The sequence below is a fragment of the Thunnus maccoyii genome, chromosome 17, assembly GCF_910596095.1.
Source record: "Thunnus maccoyii chromosome 17, fThuMac1.1, whole genome shotgun sequence".
In the NCBI taxonomy this organism is placed as follows: Eukaryota; Metazoa; Chordata; class Actinopteri; order Scombriformes; family Scombridae; genus Thunnus; species Thunnus maccoyii.
The window spans coordinates 18,584,542-18,600,423 of record NC_056549.1 but is presented as its reverse complement, the minus strand read 5'-3'; the positions used below and the strand labels follow the sequence as shown (position 1 = coordinate 18,600,423).

Genomic DNA, 15,882 nt, shown 5'->3' with positions numbered 1-15,882 from the left:
AAAAAAAAGGTATGATTGTGTTATCTGTGTGTCCATCTGCGTAATGTGCATTCAGTGAAGACAACAACAACATAAAGCCAGCTTTAGCATGCAGCAGCAAGTCCCACTATTTGCTTCTTGCTGCATTGGGGGGGTGAGGGGGTAAACTGAGCCCCTGCTCTTCTTGTTGAGCTGCAGAAGAAGGTAGAGGTCCGCTGTGCAAAGATCAGCATCAGCGCACAGCGAGATGGATAGCTGCAGGACCTGCTGCAACAACAACAGCCATTCAGTTAGTGGTTTTGCACCGCAGCCTATCAGACCACAGATAATGTCATTCCTCCACCAATCAGCCCCGGCTGAAAGACTCCTTTAAAAGCCAGGAGGAAGCAGAGATAAGGAAGGCAGCTCTTATGGCTTTGTTTATCCCAGTTTGACAATAACACGCTCGCTGGGACAGTGTATAACTGGTTTATCACACCGTGGCGGTTTGAAAGTCAATAATTACTCAGAATTATATCAGATGAAATGTCTCGAAAACAACTCCACATGCTGCAAAATTTATATTACAGTATAACATCCACCTTATTTCATTCAGACATGTCTCCAGTGGAATAGATTTGCACTAGAAATGGTCCATTTGTCTTTGAAAGTTCTGCTAAACAACAGTTAAACAGTTTTCTCGTAGTGGCACATGCAAGTCAAATGTTGTTTCCTCTGTAAATTGCGAGCAACCACATTACAAAAGCATCCCCATATTGGCTTGTGCGTGCACAGACACACATGGACATCTGTGTGTCATGTTTCTGTGTGAGTTTTCAAAATAACATGTTTTTAACCAAGCAAAACAGAAAAGACTATTCTTTTCTGAGATTTCATTTTTACGGGGAGAAAACTGCATAATAGTTTTGATTGTTCAGGAAAAAAAGTCATACTTTTTGTGAAATACTATCCTTGTTTCAGTTCATCCTAGCAGCAACAACTTCTAAGTCTGTGAAGTGTTGAACTGTGAAGGGATACCTAATAAAAACCGGATAAACAAGTTAAATTTGGTATAATGAGGAGAGCGAACAAAGGACAAGTCTGCCCCTGTGCACTTCGATCAAGAGCCTTCCCGGGCCAGTTTGGCAACAGACTGCAAGTCCCCAGCACTGATAGCTGGATAGCACAGTATTCAGCAGGTTCATTGTGTGGATCGAGCCAATCGCCCCCTATCCCCACCCCACCCTAACCCGGTCCCTCTCCTGATGCCACAGGGTGGGGTGCACGGCAGCGGTAAACATGTTCCCAGGGCTGGAGTCAGCACTCCCAGAGCTGCCGGGAGCCCCATGGCTCAGCAAAGCTGCAGAAGAGGTTGGTCAGCGTTAGGGGCTTACGACACACCAAACCTTTTCACATAAAAGCGCTTAGGCTCGGGGGTCCGGCCTCGCGGACGGGGCCAAACACTATTGTCAGAGTGCACGCACTGACTGCTCTGTGGGGCTTGACTGTACTCACATCAGGAGTGTCTGTGTGTGTGTGTGTGTGTGTGTGTGTTTCAGTGATTCAGGCATATATGCTCCTTCCCAGAGTGACTGAGGCTGAGATTACCTTACCTTGTTGCATGTTTGTAGCTGCTTACCAGAGCTGAATTATGCACATGCAAACCAGATGTTGTACACAAGTCACATGGATTCATAAGTAGCGTGCATAATGGACAGACTCCTCATGAAAACATCCACGTAGTATTATATTTGCTCCAGAAAAAAGCTATTAAGTAGACACTGTGTTACATTTTGTTGTCAAACTAAACATCTTGTGTCAGTCTCTCTAGCTTCAGGTAAGCATGTTGAACTTGTCTGAACACTTGATTTTATGACTCTGGTGTTCAGACAGTTGGGCACAAGAAAATATTAGACTTTAGACTTTGTAATGTTATGTGTGACTTCTATTACCATCTGCAAGACTTCCATAAGATCACATTGTGACATAAAAACACACTGCAGGTGTCTCGGGGAAGGTTCATTTTTAGGTGTCTCAGTTGAGTAATGTGGCATCACAGACACATCTTGAATGGCAAAACTAAATGAGGAAATTATCCAAAGCTCAAATTAAACACTTCTAACATGCTTTTTGTGAACATGGTGGGGTTCTGTTACTTATTTAAACTTATACATGACTACAGAGACATGTAGCTGTTGTGGGGGATAAACAAGTGGCCTTTTTTTTAAGTTTGGGATAGCCATTTTAACCACTAAGCCACACTGGAGGTGAAACTGTGTGTGAATGTGTATGTACAAAACATGCGTGCATGTTATGGGCCACCTGCATACAGAGCTTCAGATCAGGAAGATTAGTTATGACGGAGGGAAAGTCTCCTGGAAACAACAAGAATCATCTCAGATTTGTTTTAGCAGTGTGCATATCATCAGATAGTGATCTGATGAAAGAAAGGCCTGAACAATGGACACACCCTGCTCATACATAGTTAATCAAACACTGTTTCCACATGAACCTTTAAGTGTTAGGTGCATTTTCATAAGTTACACTGAGGAACAGAAACAAGCTTCTTAAACTTACAGTGTGACTAAATCACATCCAACACACCCACCTGAAACTGTGAATCTTTAAAAATGTTGTGAATGTTCTTGTTGTGCCTATTGCCTTAGAAAAATAATTCATACTTTGCACATGTGAGCATCAGACACGTTTTGTGGAAGAGGAAGCAGGGAGTAACAGTGTAAAAACATCTGAGTGTCTGATCAGACTTTCCAGTGAAAACTTGCCACCATGAAGGAGCAAACTACAAACTTATTACTGCTGTTATTCGTGTCTACAGTGTGAGTATCACTCTAAAACAAAATGTGAAATACCTGTCAGAGATAAAAGTGAGACTAGTGACTTTGCACTGACAAATTTAAGAGTTGGTGAAGTGCACTAGTAAACAGATACTGTACATAACATAGAAACAAGAGTTATGATGTTACTCTGAAACGTTATAGAATGATTACAACTCGAGCTTTAAAGCAAATTGATTCATTAAGATCTAACTGTCTACTGTCAAGAATTAGTTCACTAAACTTTTTATAAGTAAAAAAGTATGGCAGCTACTTTCTCAAATGCTCACAAAAACAGTCGTTTTTCATTTACAAGTGAGGAGCAGAATTAACAACAGTCTTCAACCAATAAAGGGGATGATAAAAGTTAATAAGATTAAAAAACAGAGAGAGGAAGCCATGCCAGGCGTAAACTCTGCACATATGTGTCTCAGCGCTGTGGCTGCTGTGTTTTCTCAGGCAGTGAGACGAGGGAACCGCAAAAACTGTGGGGATGTTCAACAAGTGGCAGAAGTCCACCAGACCAGTTCAAACCTGACCTATCAGTGCGCAGAAGAGAGGAAGCAGAAAACTCTCGAACACTGACATAAGCCTAGCAACAGGCTTCCACCAATCACAGGGCAGATCACAGTTACAGGAACCAATCTTCTCTGCTCTCTCTCTCTCCCTCTCTTGTTTCTCTGAAAAAAAGAAAAGGAAAACAGAAAAAAAAAAAAGTTCTGCCGAGGTATGAAGTTCACTGAACAACTTAATCTGGTCTGTTTCATAGAAAGTAATTCTGTTTACTGCTGTGTTTGTCCACTTGTAATTTTTATTTGTTTGAGTTTGACAAAAAAAGTGGAAATACAATTGTCTCCTAACTTCACAGCAAACACAAAACCATATGGTTCAGCTGAGCCCAGAGGCTCACAACAGAAACTCTCCTCTGTGGAAAAACAACAAGACTTTTTTCCATGTAAACAGATCACTTTGAAACATGCGTAAACTGTTTTTAACAGCATGAGACTGAATCAATACGTTTAAATACTACACATCTGCAGATATGAGGATAGTTTTTAACTTGTACGCAGTCAAAGAGAGAAAACTGCAGACTCAGAGGGTATCCCCCTCCCCACTCTTCAAACACTGCTCTAGGTTCGAGCCTGTTCATCTATCACTGAGCATTTACTGAGCCGACTGGAGGGTTAACCCTTACCTGTCCTGCTGGATGCAACCTGCACACTTTTCACTCATGTTACAGAGCAGTAAAAGTGGCGCTAAGTTGTGAGAACCATCATCAGCTTATTTCTGAGTCAGACATGAGGCTTGACGTTCTTTTCACCATAATTTTCATTTGATGTTAAGACTTGTGAGCAAAGATTGGATCAGTGTGGGAATTAACTGGACCAGGGTTGCCTTTTGGCCCTCTTTGAGCAACTCTTGGTCCCTTTTCTTCTCCTTTTTTCCCAGTCGTCTCTTGTCTGATCTGTGTGTATTCTGGCAGGCTATCAGAGTAGAGCGGTCTCGTCAAGCGCCGGCTTTCCTGAGAGGAGAGGCGTGCCCCCCAGACCAGTGGGTCCTGGACCAGCGTACACCAACACTGGGAGGAAGCAGCGTTCCCTGGATTCCATGAAACGCAGCGGAACTGTAGAGACCTCAGGGAGCACACGGAAAAGAGAAACGATGGAGGGGGAAGAGGTATCTGGGACAAAAGACGACTTCTCTTTTATGACTTTATACAGTCAGGCATAAACATGCATATACACGATTCCCTAAATAATCTATATGTACTGCAGGCTGCAATCCAGGGGAAAAGGCGTTGGCCTGCAACCTCTGTGTGCACGTGAGGAAGAGTGAGTTCCCGGGGATGTTATTCTAACAGGCAGAGGGCAGCTGTCACAATACAACAGGCTCCAAGAGAAAAGATCGCATAGAAAAACAGAAAATACCAAACCCTCCCCTGCTATCTTTAGCCCAATATGACACAGGCAGCAACCACAAATCAATGAGAAACTCTCCATTTTGCTACACCTTTCCTCTTCTCTCTTTGTATTCTCTCTCCTTCATTAATGACAACCCCCTACTGTCCTTTGACTGCCCCTCCTTCATTAACTTTATCAATGGGAAACATGGGAGATAACATGAGGAGTCCAGAAGGGTGCTGCTAAAAGTTCAAAAGACAAAACTCTTCCAAAGTATCGTAGCAAATGTTTCATATACTGAAGAAATGCATGGTGAAATGTAGGGCAAGCTTATCTCTACTACTCATGTTGTCCATAAGCATGGGACTAACAAAGCTGACCTTATATCAGCATCGGGACACCAACAACCCCAAAGAAAACAACCCCTCTGATGTGACGCTGCTGTGTGCCTCCTGGCATGCGCAGCTGTTCCTCTCCCCCTCTCTCTCTCTCTCTCTCTCTCTCTCTCTCTCTCCCCCTCTCTCTCACACACTCTCTCTCTCTCTCTCTCTCTCTCTCTCTCTCTCAAGACCTCTGCTCTGCTGACTGAGCGAAAATGACTCATCTCACTGGGAACCCGGCCAAAACGTTGTTGATCATCACCCTATAATTCTTAATGGGCACTGTACACCCAGCACAAAGGAGCCGACCCTTAACCTGTTTCTGAGAGAATACAGAAAGGTGATGATTCACTAAAAAAAAAAAAATAATAAAAAAAAAACGGTAAATAACAAGTTCATAACAAGTTCAAAGCATGAGCCACTAAATCAAAGGTAATAAAAGCTTGACGAGCCTTTGAGCCAAGAGAGTTTTTATCAAAGAGTTTTATCATTTCCATGTAGCTGCTCACAGAAAACAAGGGAGTCACTGAACCTGTTTTATATAACAGAACAAGAAGGGCTGACAGTCCTGATAGCAGTGATCCAGTGTGAGGTATACCAGCTTAGACAGCAGACAAAAACAGACGCTGATAAAGTCTGATGTTACACATCATAAGGGCTACAGCAAAGGTTAAAAAACAATTGCACTCATCTTTACTTCTGTCTGTTGCTCATGCCGGTTTCACTTCTGCCCTTCTCTTTTTCCACTATCTATCCTCTAAATCTGTAACCTTCACCAGACTGTATTTTGATTGCCAAGTTGGACATGAGATGTGATACCGCCGCATTTTAAGGGAGGGAGGAAGTGATATGGCCTAATTGTTGCCCTCAGAACCATTTTGGCCGTGTCCTATTACTTCATTAATAGGCAATGGGCCCCGGTACTGAATGGCAGAACAAAATGGCTGGCTGAAACTCATTTGAGTGCAACGTCACGGCGACTGCCCCATTAATGTTTAATCGTTTATGAAATGTCTGTTTGATTAGGTGGAAACTCGATCTCTTTGGTCTCTGTCCTCTTCACTCTTCGTCACGGACTCAACATTTCCAGTCTTTACAGAGATTATTTTACGTCCTTGATACTTTGTATGACATTATAGAGCAGAGCCAGAAGAGAGAAAAAGAAAGAGAGAAATATGGTATTTTATTAATATTTCCACTGCCTTTGTAAATGGCCGAAATCGGGTTTATTTCTATTCTATTTATTTCTATTTACCAAGAGTGACTTCGAAATCCTCTGACTTCTATATAAGATAATGGGATTGAGTCGTTTCCTGTCATTATATGACTGAACTTTCACATGAAGTTATAGTTGCATATATCCTACAACATCTACACTCCTGGTGATTTGTGGACATATTTATATGCTGTATGTATACATGTACATATTATTTTCAGTGCAGGTATTAAGGTGAGGCTCATAAACATGTTACTGTGACTTTTTTTGTTGATATAATGTATGAACATGTGAGAAAAATATGGGCTCCACCTGTTTTTTTGCAATTTTCAGCCATGATAGCGGCATGGCTCTTGAGTTGGTCGGTTTAGTCTTAACTGAAATATCTCAATAACTATTGGATGGGTTCCTATGAAGTTTTGTAAAGACGTTCATGGTCCCCAGGGGAGAAATTTTGCAAGCTTTGGTGATCCTGACTTTGACTCTAGAGCCACCAGAAGGTCAAAGTTTTCACTTTGGCAATGAAATATTTCAACATCTACGAGATGAATTGGCACAAATTTTGGTGAACACATTCATGGTTTCAACAACTGCTGGATGGACTGCCATGAAATTTGCACGAAGTGAACTGCGAGCCATTACGAGGCCTGTGGAGACAGCTGTGTTGATTAAATTAGAAGTGTATCTGTTCCATTGGACACGTGTGAGACGGATGACTGAAAAACACGGTTGAAACTAGTTTTAGAAACTAGTTTTACTCACCTGGGCAAACTATTTCTAAAAATACACATTCAACATCCAAAATCCCCACTTAGCAGGAATCACTGGACTACTACCAGACTGTAGTCTACAGATTATAGCTGTATAAAGGGTATAACCACAGCCCTTTCTTTGTCTTCCTCTTAATCTTTGTTTCTCTCAGATGACCCATTTAGGGGTTTTTTGCACTACAAGTTCAACTTCAAACAACTGTCCAAGATGAGGTGCAGAAAATATACACAGTGGAGCCAGCAGACTCAATGTGTGCAAAACACACAGGGACAAGTAGAAACATACAAAAATTCATAGTGCATGTACATGCATGCTGTCCTCTTGAGAGTATACCCAGCCAGTTCCTCAAATATGAAAACACAAGCACATGACATGAGATCATGAGTTTCTACTGTCCAAAACAACATTGGAGAAATATAGAAAATGCTTACCTAGGCACATAATATTCTGAGCCTAAAATATGTCCATCCATCCGACCTCACTCACGTGTCTCATGGATAAAGAAAAGTCAAAAATGATTTTTTAAAAACCCTAAAAAATAATAAAATTGTATAGGATTTAATTAAAGCTGAGTATAACAGCTTTTTTCTCATTATTAGCTGCTAATATGATATTTAAATATGATAAAAGGACCTTTACTCGATGATCTACATCATTTTATATTAACATGATATTCAGTCTACACATTTAGAAATATTATTACGAGTTTGCATCTTTAATGCTTAAATACATGTGTAAGGTTTATTTGTATGCTGGTTCTTGAGTTTTACAAACTCCCCTTGGACCTCGTAACCCTGACAGAAGTGTGCCTGCAGCGTGCATGTGTGTGTGTGTGTGTGTGTGTGTGTGTGTGTTGTCCTCTGTCTCATGCCACAGCTAGTGTTGGTCATATTTGCACTGTGGTTAATCTATTACAGGCCTGCGGGACAGAGAAAAGAACAAACTCAACGCCTGAAAATCCCCTGTATCATTCCCCCTGTGGACTCGAGTCCAGTTTAAATATCTCACTAACTTTCAAGTGTCAGATATAATTAGGAGATAAGATTGGCTTCTGTCCAGCGTAGCATACACTGATTATGTTACTGTGATGACAACATAACATTAATCACTAACTCATTGCTTTTCAAATCTGAAGGTTGTTCATTTATAGTTTCATTTGAATGCTTTTCTTGTTTTAGCATTACAAACAAACACTGAGATAAACTATTGTATACTAGGTGCTAATGTGCAATAACTGGTCTTAAATTACCCAAATAGGCACCATTGTATTAAAGGGAAATTCCAGTATTTTTCAACCCTATTTTCCAATCATTTTGTGTCTGAGTGACTAAAAGGGACAACCGTTTTTGAAGTTTTTGAAACGTGAGAGTTGGAGAGAGGAGTGCCAAGAGGATGTTGCTGTGTTAGAGTACAGAAAGCTGTTATCTAAAAGATTTTCAAAGTCATGGCTGAATATTTAGCTGATTTCGATAAAAAAATCACCACTCGTGAGATTTCAGAGCGAGACTTCTCCTTGAGCAAGACTTGGTTAGACACAATAACAAACAAACCGGATCAAGCTAAAGGTAAAAAAAGGTTTTATTTCTCTGTATGGTTCTTTCCTTAATGTTGTCAGACACTTATAATAACAATCTGAGCCTGTTATTGGCAAAAACGAGCACTTTTAGTGGACATACATTGACGGGGCGTGATTTCCTCATTGGATTACATTGCAGCTCATTTCTGAAGCGCCCTCACTTAATACTGGACCGATTTCAAAAACTGTTGTCAGCATTAGTCACTTAGACACAAAATGATTAGAAAACAGGGTTCAAGTTGAAAAATACTGAAGTTTCCCTTTGACACGGCGAGGAGGTCTGGCTGTGTCAACATTGGTGTCATGCTTGATAAAAATTCATTCATCTATGACAAAGTGAGTTGATAAGCGGTTATAGGACGTGGTTTAGCTAACTCAGCTAAATTGGCAATGTGGCTTGACTGAGTCAACATCCTCGGAAACTAAAGTGTATATCAACATTACTTCGAAATGAGGAAGAGAGGGACAAGAAAGTCATGGTGAAGTGAAGTCTGCACCACCCAAGAGTTAAGAAGGTTTTTGTTAAAGCTGTTTTAACTACAAAGAGATGAAAAAAAAGTTTGTTTGTTTTGCTTTAATGCAGCAGATTTGTTTCATAGTCAAACATAACATTTCATACTTCATGCAAATAAAAATAAAGAGCAAGTTATCTAAATTTAAATGCATACGTTTAAGAGCAAACAACACTTGGGTGCATTAGAAATGTAATTATTGTGATCATAATTTACAGGCCTCCACTGCAACAAATGTATAACTCCCTCATGAGTGATTATGTCACAGGTAATGGATGTGGGGGGTTAAAGAGGGCATTCATGATGAATGAAAAGACGGAGGGTGGAAAGAGTGATGAGAGAAGAGTGATAAAAGGTAAGAGGACAGAGAGCGAGGATTATTTGACCAGCGTGTGGAGAGAAAGCGCCTCGTACCTTATCATGGATAAGTAAACACCCTGCACCGTCTGGAGTGACATCATTGTCCCAGAGAATCAATAACCAGCCACTTCCTGCGCAGCGGGAAAATCGATGACTCTGTACACTAGATTACCTATCTGTGCCCACTCACCTGAGGAGGCGCACACAAACACACACACGCTGCACACAACTAATGCACACACTGTAATGCAGAGCACATACATAGAGAGCATTAACAGAAACAAACCCACTGTCACACTTTTCACCAGAGAAGGGGAAGAGTATTTGTGCGGCTTCAGTGCGGAGTCAGCCCATTATGGGATTAGTGGTGGCCACAGCCTGGTGTAGGCCTACTGTTGAAGTCTAAAGGGGATAATGGCTCTGCCAAATCAGATTTCTATCAGTTTTCTCACACAAACACGCACACATCTAAAAAAAAAAAAAAAAGAGGAAGCAGCATTGCTCAGTCCCAATCTGCAAATCTCCCAGATTCCCCCTGCTTTCAGGAACATTTGTCAACCAGCCTGTTTTTTGCTCAATCTATATCATATTATTATGCAATAAAGGCCGAGTTCAGGGCTTAAAAAGGTAATAAACATGAATGAGTGAAGCTACAACATTTTGAAGCACACAGGCATTTGGCATCACTCAAAGAACTCCTCGTAAATTTTGTCGCCCATAAAAGAGTGTCTGGTATGTGGTCTGAGCTTTAAGCACCATTGACAAAACTAGCTGGATGTGCTCAAAGATTCTTTCTGCTAAGCAGGGAGAAAAAAAAAACATCGCTCCCAGCTTGTTTTCCTCACTAAATGTCTGGGAGGAAAAGTTCAGCGTCATGAGCACAGCTCTCAGATTGCTGCTGTTTCCCTGCCAAGCCGAGCAGTGGAAGAGCAGGCAGCTAACTGACAGGACTGGATCAGGGATAATGAGTAACTCCGCTGAGTGCAGTCCCCTATCACCTGTGTGTGTGTGTGTGTGTGTGTGTGCATGTGAGAGTGAGAGAGAGAGAGAGCGTGTAACATGAAAGAGAGAGACAAGACAAAAATAAAAACAGTGGGTGAGAAAAATATTGAACAACACATTTCATATCACACAAACTAAATACAGCCAGAGAGAAAGATCTGATCAAAAGACTTTTGCTCTCGATGTCAAACCCCCCTAAACAGACCAGAACACACAGAGAACAAAGCAGAAAAAAAAAATAAGCACAGTGTGTTGACTTCCGGAGGTGACTAAGACAAAGATTCATTTGCTGAGTGGGTGTAAATTCATTATCACATACAGTAATGTATATTTTTCTTGTTGGGAACAAACTCTGTGTGGTTAACCACAGCAGATCTTTCAGTACTGGTTTTCGTATAACGAAACATGAACAGTAAGCCAACTTGACATCCTCTTCTCGTCTTCGCAGCGTGCGCTCACCTGGGGCGCCATCTGTCTGTCTGTCTGTCCACGTCCTGCCGAGACTCCAAATGCCACAGAGAAAAGCCTGTTTTATACGAACAGAGCCAAGAGGACTTAATGGGTAACAATGGCCTCCGATTGGCCACTGATTAGTACTTAGAGAGATATTGTTTTCCTCCTGTAAGTGTTTTTTTTTACTGGTCAGAAAAAGACTCACCATCACAACCAGATACACACCGGACATTTAAATATGAATGTGCTCATTGTGTAAAGCCAATGTTTGTTTGTTTTTCATGTGAAATTTTCAGACTTTGTGTCAAAGGCCTTTTACTCTCCACCTTCCACACACTCATTTCCCCCAACTTGTTGATGATGAGCCTGTTTGATCTCTAACAATACTGGCATGTGAGTAATATTCCTCTGTCTGGAGAGGAAATCTATTTTCTTGATGCACCAGAACAGGTTTTGGCCTGTAACCTATAAATCTCTGACCCTCCACTAACCCGACTATTAAGGCCAAATCAGCTCACACCGTACCAGAGACCGTCCTGCTGTGTGAGGGTGCGTTCTCTACGGGACTCCCACAGGAAGGCTTCACACAATACTTGGCTCTCCTTGAGGTAGACACACATTTACTGCACAGAGGCACACACACAAAGAGAGATTAAGAGAAACTTAAATACGCACACATAAAAGGCAAGTACACAATCCCTTCTATACTTGTTAAAAGCAATGTACACACACACAAACACACACAAACACACAAACACAGAGTCTCAAGCAGACAATGGACAGTGGAACTGTGCCATAAGGGAAGGCTGTTGTCCAGTCACTGGGCAACTGGGGCAGCAGATGGTCATCTTCCCTTCCACTAACACCAGCAAGGAGGGGAGGGGAGGGGAGGGGAGGTGGGGGTGGTGGATTGAGACCCAGCAGAGTGGTCTCCGTCTCCGAGTGAACACCTTTCACCAAGTACATGGGAATGACTGTGCCATAACCCATAAAGCAAATGAGCTGGACACTAATTATCTGCAAGTCTGCACGGAGTTACAGCGCAGAAATGGAAAGTTTACTAGACCCAGATGTACGGCGAGGGCAAGTGACACGCACAGTTTCCCCCGAGCAAAGCTATTGCTTTCAGTAGTGTTTATAATGAATGCCACAGGCTCAGAAAGTCAACCAAACAAACTCGGCTTAAACCACAAACACAGCACAAACGTGCATGCAATAGAGGCAGAGAGTACGCTCTAGTGCAGAGAGGGAAAAAGTAGGGGGAAGGTCAATTCTGTCATGAAGAGGAGAAGAAAAAAAAAGCAGAAAGGAAGGTTTCATATCCTGTTGACCAGTTGTTGCCTCTCAGCGTGAAAGTTATGATAGGAGAGCATGCATCTGTGTGTGTGTGTATGCAGAAGTGTGTGTGCGTGTGTGTGCCATTAAGAAAGGAGGAAGAGCTTCTAACCTACTGTGTGTGTGTGCTCGGTAGAAAAAAAAAAAAGTTTATATTCTTTGCTCATCTCAGACTATGTTAATGGAGGAAAAAAACAACAGCCCTGCATTTTCTCCCTCCTCTATTTTCTGTAGCGTGTCAGGAGGCATGTTTTGGGGTGGCCAACCCATAACAAGAGTCATCTTACATAAATAAAGGACTTATTGGCTACGGCAGGCTAGAAGATGAGGGAGAGACATGTGAGCTATTGGTGCTCTTGTGTAAAAAAGATGTAAAGCGCAGAAAACAACTTTGTATGAATGGAGCCACTGTGTGCATGGCGTGGAGTGCACCTCTTTCAAGAAAACATGTTTGTTAGAGAGAGTTACATCACAGCGGAGGTATGAGAGAGGGAAAAGTCGGAGAAAAAGAAGGAGAGAGCAAAGGAGAGGTCAAAGAAACGCGGAGGAGGAGAAAGTGACAAAGCAAACAAAGGAAAGTGGGGCATGGGAGAAATAGAAAGAGAAGCAGAGAAAGGTGACCGGTGGAAGTGGAAGTGGGTCATTAGACGTAGAGGAAATACTGCACACGTGTGTTTGCATGCATGAATTAGATATGTAACCTTATTTTTTTAATCACCTGACAAAGTAGTCCACCCTCTCTACTGTTTTCTGTCTTTTCCGTCAAGGTGTTCCTGTCAGTCAATACCTCTATTTCTCCACTGCTGTTCATCCTCCCTTCAGCTTCCCTTCTTCCTTCTCTCCTTTGTCAATTTGTTTCCCTGCTGCCTTTCATCGTTGCCTCGAAGCAATCTCCCTGATTGTTGTTTTTGTCAATGAGACAGTTAAGAGGAATGTGGTCAACGCAGCATTCACGGCTCACCTGAGGGGCGGCTGAAGCATTCGTCATCTCACTGACAAGCAGCGTGGGTCGTGCTTGTATGTGCTTGTGTGTGTGTGTGTGTGTAATCAGATAGTTAGATTGTTACAAAAAACAGGTGAGAAAATTACTGCAATTGGTGCTTAACGTGACATTTCTTGTTATGTAAGTGTCTTTCTGAGGGCCTGTTAGTCTGCTGAGGTACACAAGAAAACAAATAACATGACTGTTTTTGATTGCTTCAAGGCGCCTGGGGTAAAACCAAACAAGTTTTCCTCCCAAAACGATCTTTCTAAGAACGCGCTGGCGGATTCCTGAAAAGCCGTGGGCAAATTTGCATTTCAGCCCTAAACTATTTCAACAGTCTCGTGAAAAACAACTTCGAGTGCCAAGCGCTCACACAAAGAAATTGATTTTCTCCTATATCCCACTATGACACTATAGGGAGTCGTAGAAAATACTGTAGGCCACATCCTATCTTTCTTATTTTCCCTCCCTCCATCAGTAACCCCCCCCCCCCCCCCTTCTCTCTCTCTCTATTCCCCCAGTTATTCCCTTCACACAAACACAGCTCTGAATAACATATCTGAGCGAGGTAACAGAGGGCTGGGGGTAAGAGAAGAGAAGGGGGTTGTAGGGAAGGGAGGAGGAAAGGGGAGGGGGGGGGGGGGGGGGTAACCTATATAGTAAGCCATGTTTCTTTCCCTTTGGGCTCCCAGCAGACTCAGCTTCAGTTTGATAAATAGCAGGCCCCCTCAAAGCAACAGATGCTACGGCTCAAACCCCAGCAAATTCGTCAGCTCGGTGAAAAAACAGAAAGCCCTGAGCCAAGGCCCTTCATGGCTGTTCCACATACTGACAGCCTGCCTGCAGAGAAACACTGTATGAACAGCAGACACGGAAAACAGGGCCCCCTAGATACGACTCCGCAGCCCCCCTGCCACGAAGCAAACCCACTTATAGTCGACCCCGTAAGTCACTTCCAAAACAGTGACTCCTCCTGAGGTCACTGCACTCCTTGCTTTCTGGTCACTTTCAAGGCTTTTTGCATGATTATTTCATCCTCGTATCTGCGGCTCGACACAATCGTTGCTACTTTTCTTTATCGAGTCGTCCGAGTTACAAACATTCCCCCCTGTGACGTCAAGGCATCTCCCCCCACGCTGACACTCCTACCGCTGAAATGATTATGAAGCATGGAAACAATTGTGGAAGGAGGAGGCAAATATGTTCTCCACGCCATTTTCTGCGAATGCTGAAAAACACTGGCTTCTTGAGAAGTGCTTTTCTCTCTGAAGACAGATTGTGTTTTCTCTTTAAAGCCAGACAGAGGCCTTTCTTTGGGGGACTGGTTTGGGTGTTTTGTGGCCTGTGTAGGAGAACGTTTACTCTGAGGTGGGGTTGTGCAAGTTGTTTTGTTTGAAGGAAAACCAAAGAGGCAAGCAGCAGCTGTGATATTTAGGGACAAAGTTTGGCTTGCGAGGTGTGCATGAGGTGTTTGATTAAGAGTGTTGATTCAATCGGCATTTTTTTTTTTGCACAGTTTAGAAAGGGTGGGGGTCTTTGTGCAGGGGCCCATCATCTTATAATCTGTCCAAAAGTCAGACTGTCTTTGGGCCTAAACTGACACTGTCATGGAAAGACTGTTATTTAAATCACATGTCATCTGTATTAATCATATGTATTAAAATATCTACAGCAAGAGTCAAGAGTGGCATAGTTTGTCTGCATCTAATAAGGCACATGACAATTGTTTGTCTGTTTTTGTCTGCTAGTTGCTTGCACAGTGTCTGCTTTTAGATGTCTTGCTGCTGAATTTACATCTTCCTGTTCCTGTCTGGGTTTTATGCACTGGATTTTCCATTTTGTGAGGAATATTTGTGAAACCTTTAGCAGTGAACGTTAAAGGAACTGCTGCTGCTGCTGCTTGATCAGCTATGACAAGTGGGACATCAGTCATGCCCGACGTTAACCGGCTATCTTTGTGTGATTGTTTGTGTTGGGAGTGTGTTAAAGTGCATATTTCCCAAAGTGCCTCTCGAGAGTTCAGGAGCGGACTCTGCCACAGACAGGTCGACCTACCAGACGCCCCCAATCGGTTTCTATGGCAGCCGTATACACACGTAGAAACAGTCCCATGACCTCAGACAGGCCAGAGAACCCTTCAGACGGTCAAGATACAGTGACACTGACCAGAGCTTTAAAAATGTGAGTCTGATCCCGTCTCTCTATACCACACCTCACTATCAGCCTCCACCTTAAATAGAAACCCTCACTAGAGCTGCAACGATTAGTCAATGAAGCGATTAGTCGATCAACAGAATATTAATCACCAACTATTTTGATCATCGGTTAATCGTTTTGAGTCTTCTTTTTTTTTTAAATGCTGTTCCAGCTTCTTAAATGTGAATATTTACTGGTTTCTTTTGCTTCCTCTATCATTGTAAACTGAATATCTTTGGGTTGTGGATTGTTGGATGGGACAAAACAAGACTTTTTAGGTTGCATCTTGGACTTTGGGAAACAGTGGTCGATATTTTTCACAGTTTTCTGACATTTTATAGACCAAACAACTAATCAATTAATCGATAATGAAACTCATTGTTAGTTGCGGCCTTAAATTTCA

General features: G+C 42.3%; 1 protein-coding gene across 1 annotated transcript in view; it reads right to left on the bottom strand.

The window, feature by feature from the left end:
- The window catches only part of sesn1 (sestrin 1), a 56,593-nt gene that overhangs the window by 5,544 nt on the left and 35,167 nt on the right, over positions 1 to 15,882 (bottom strand). The window lies entirely within an intron of this gene.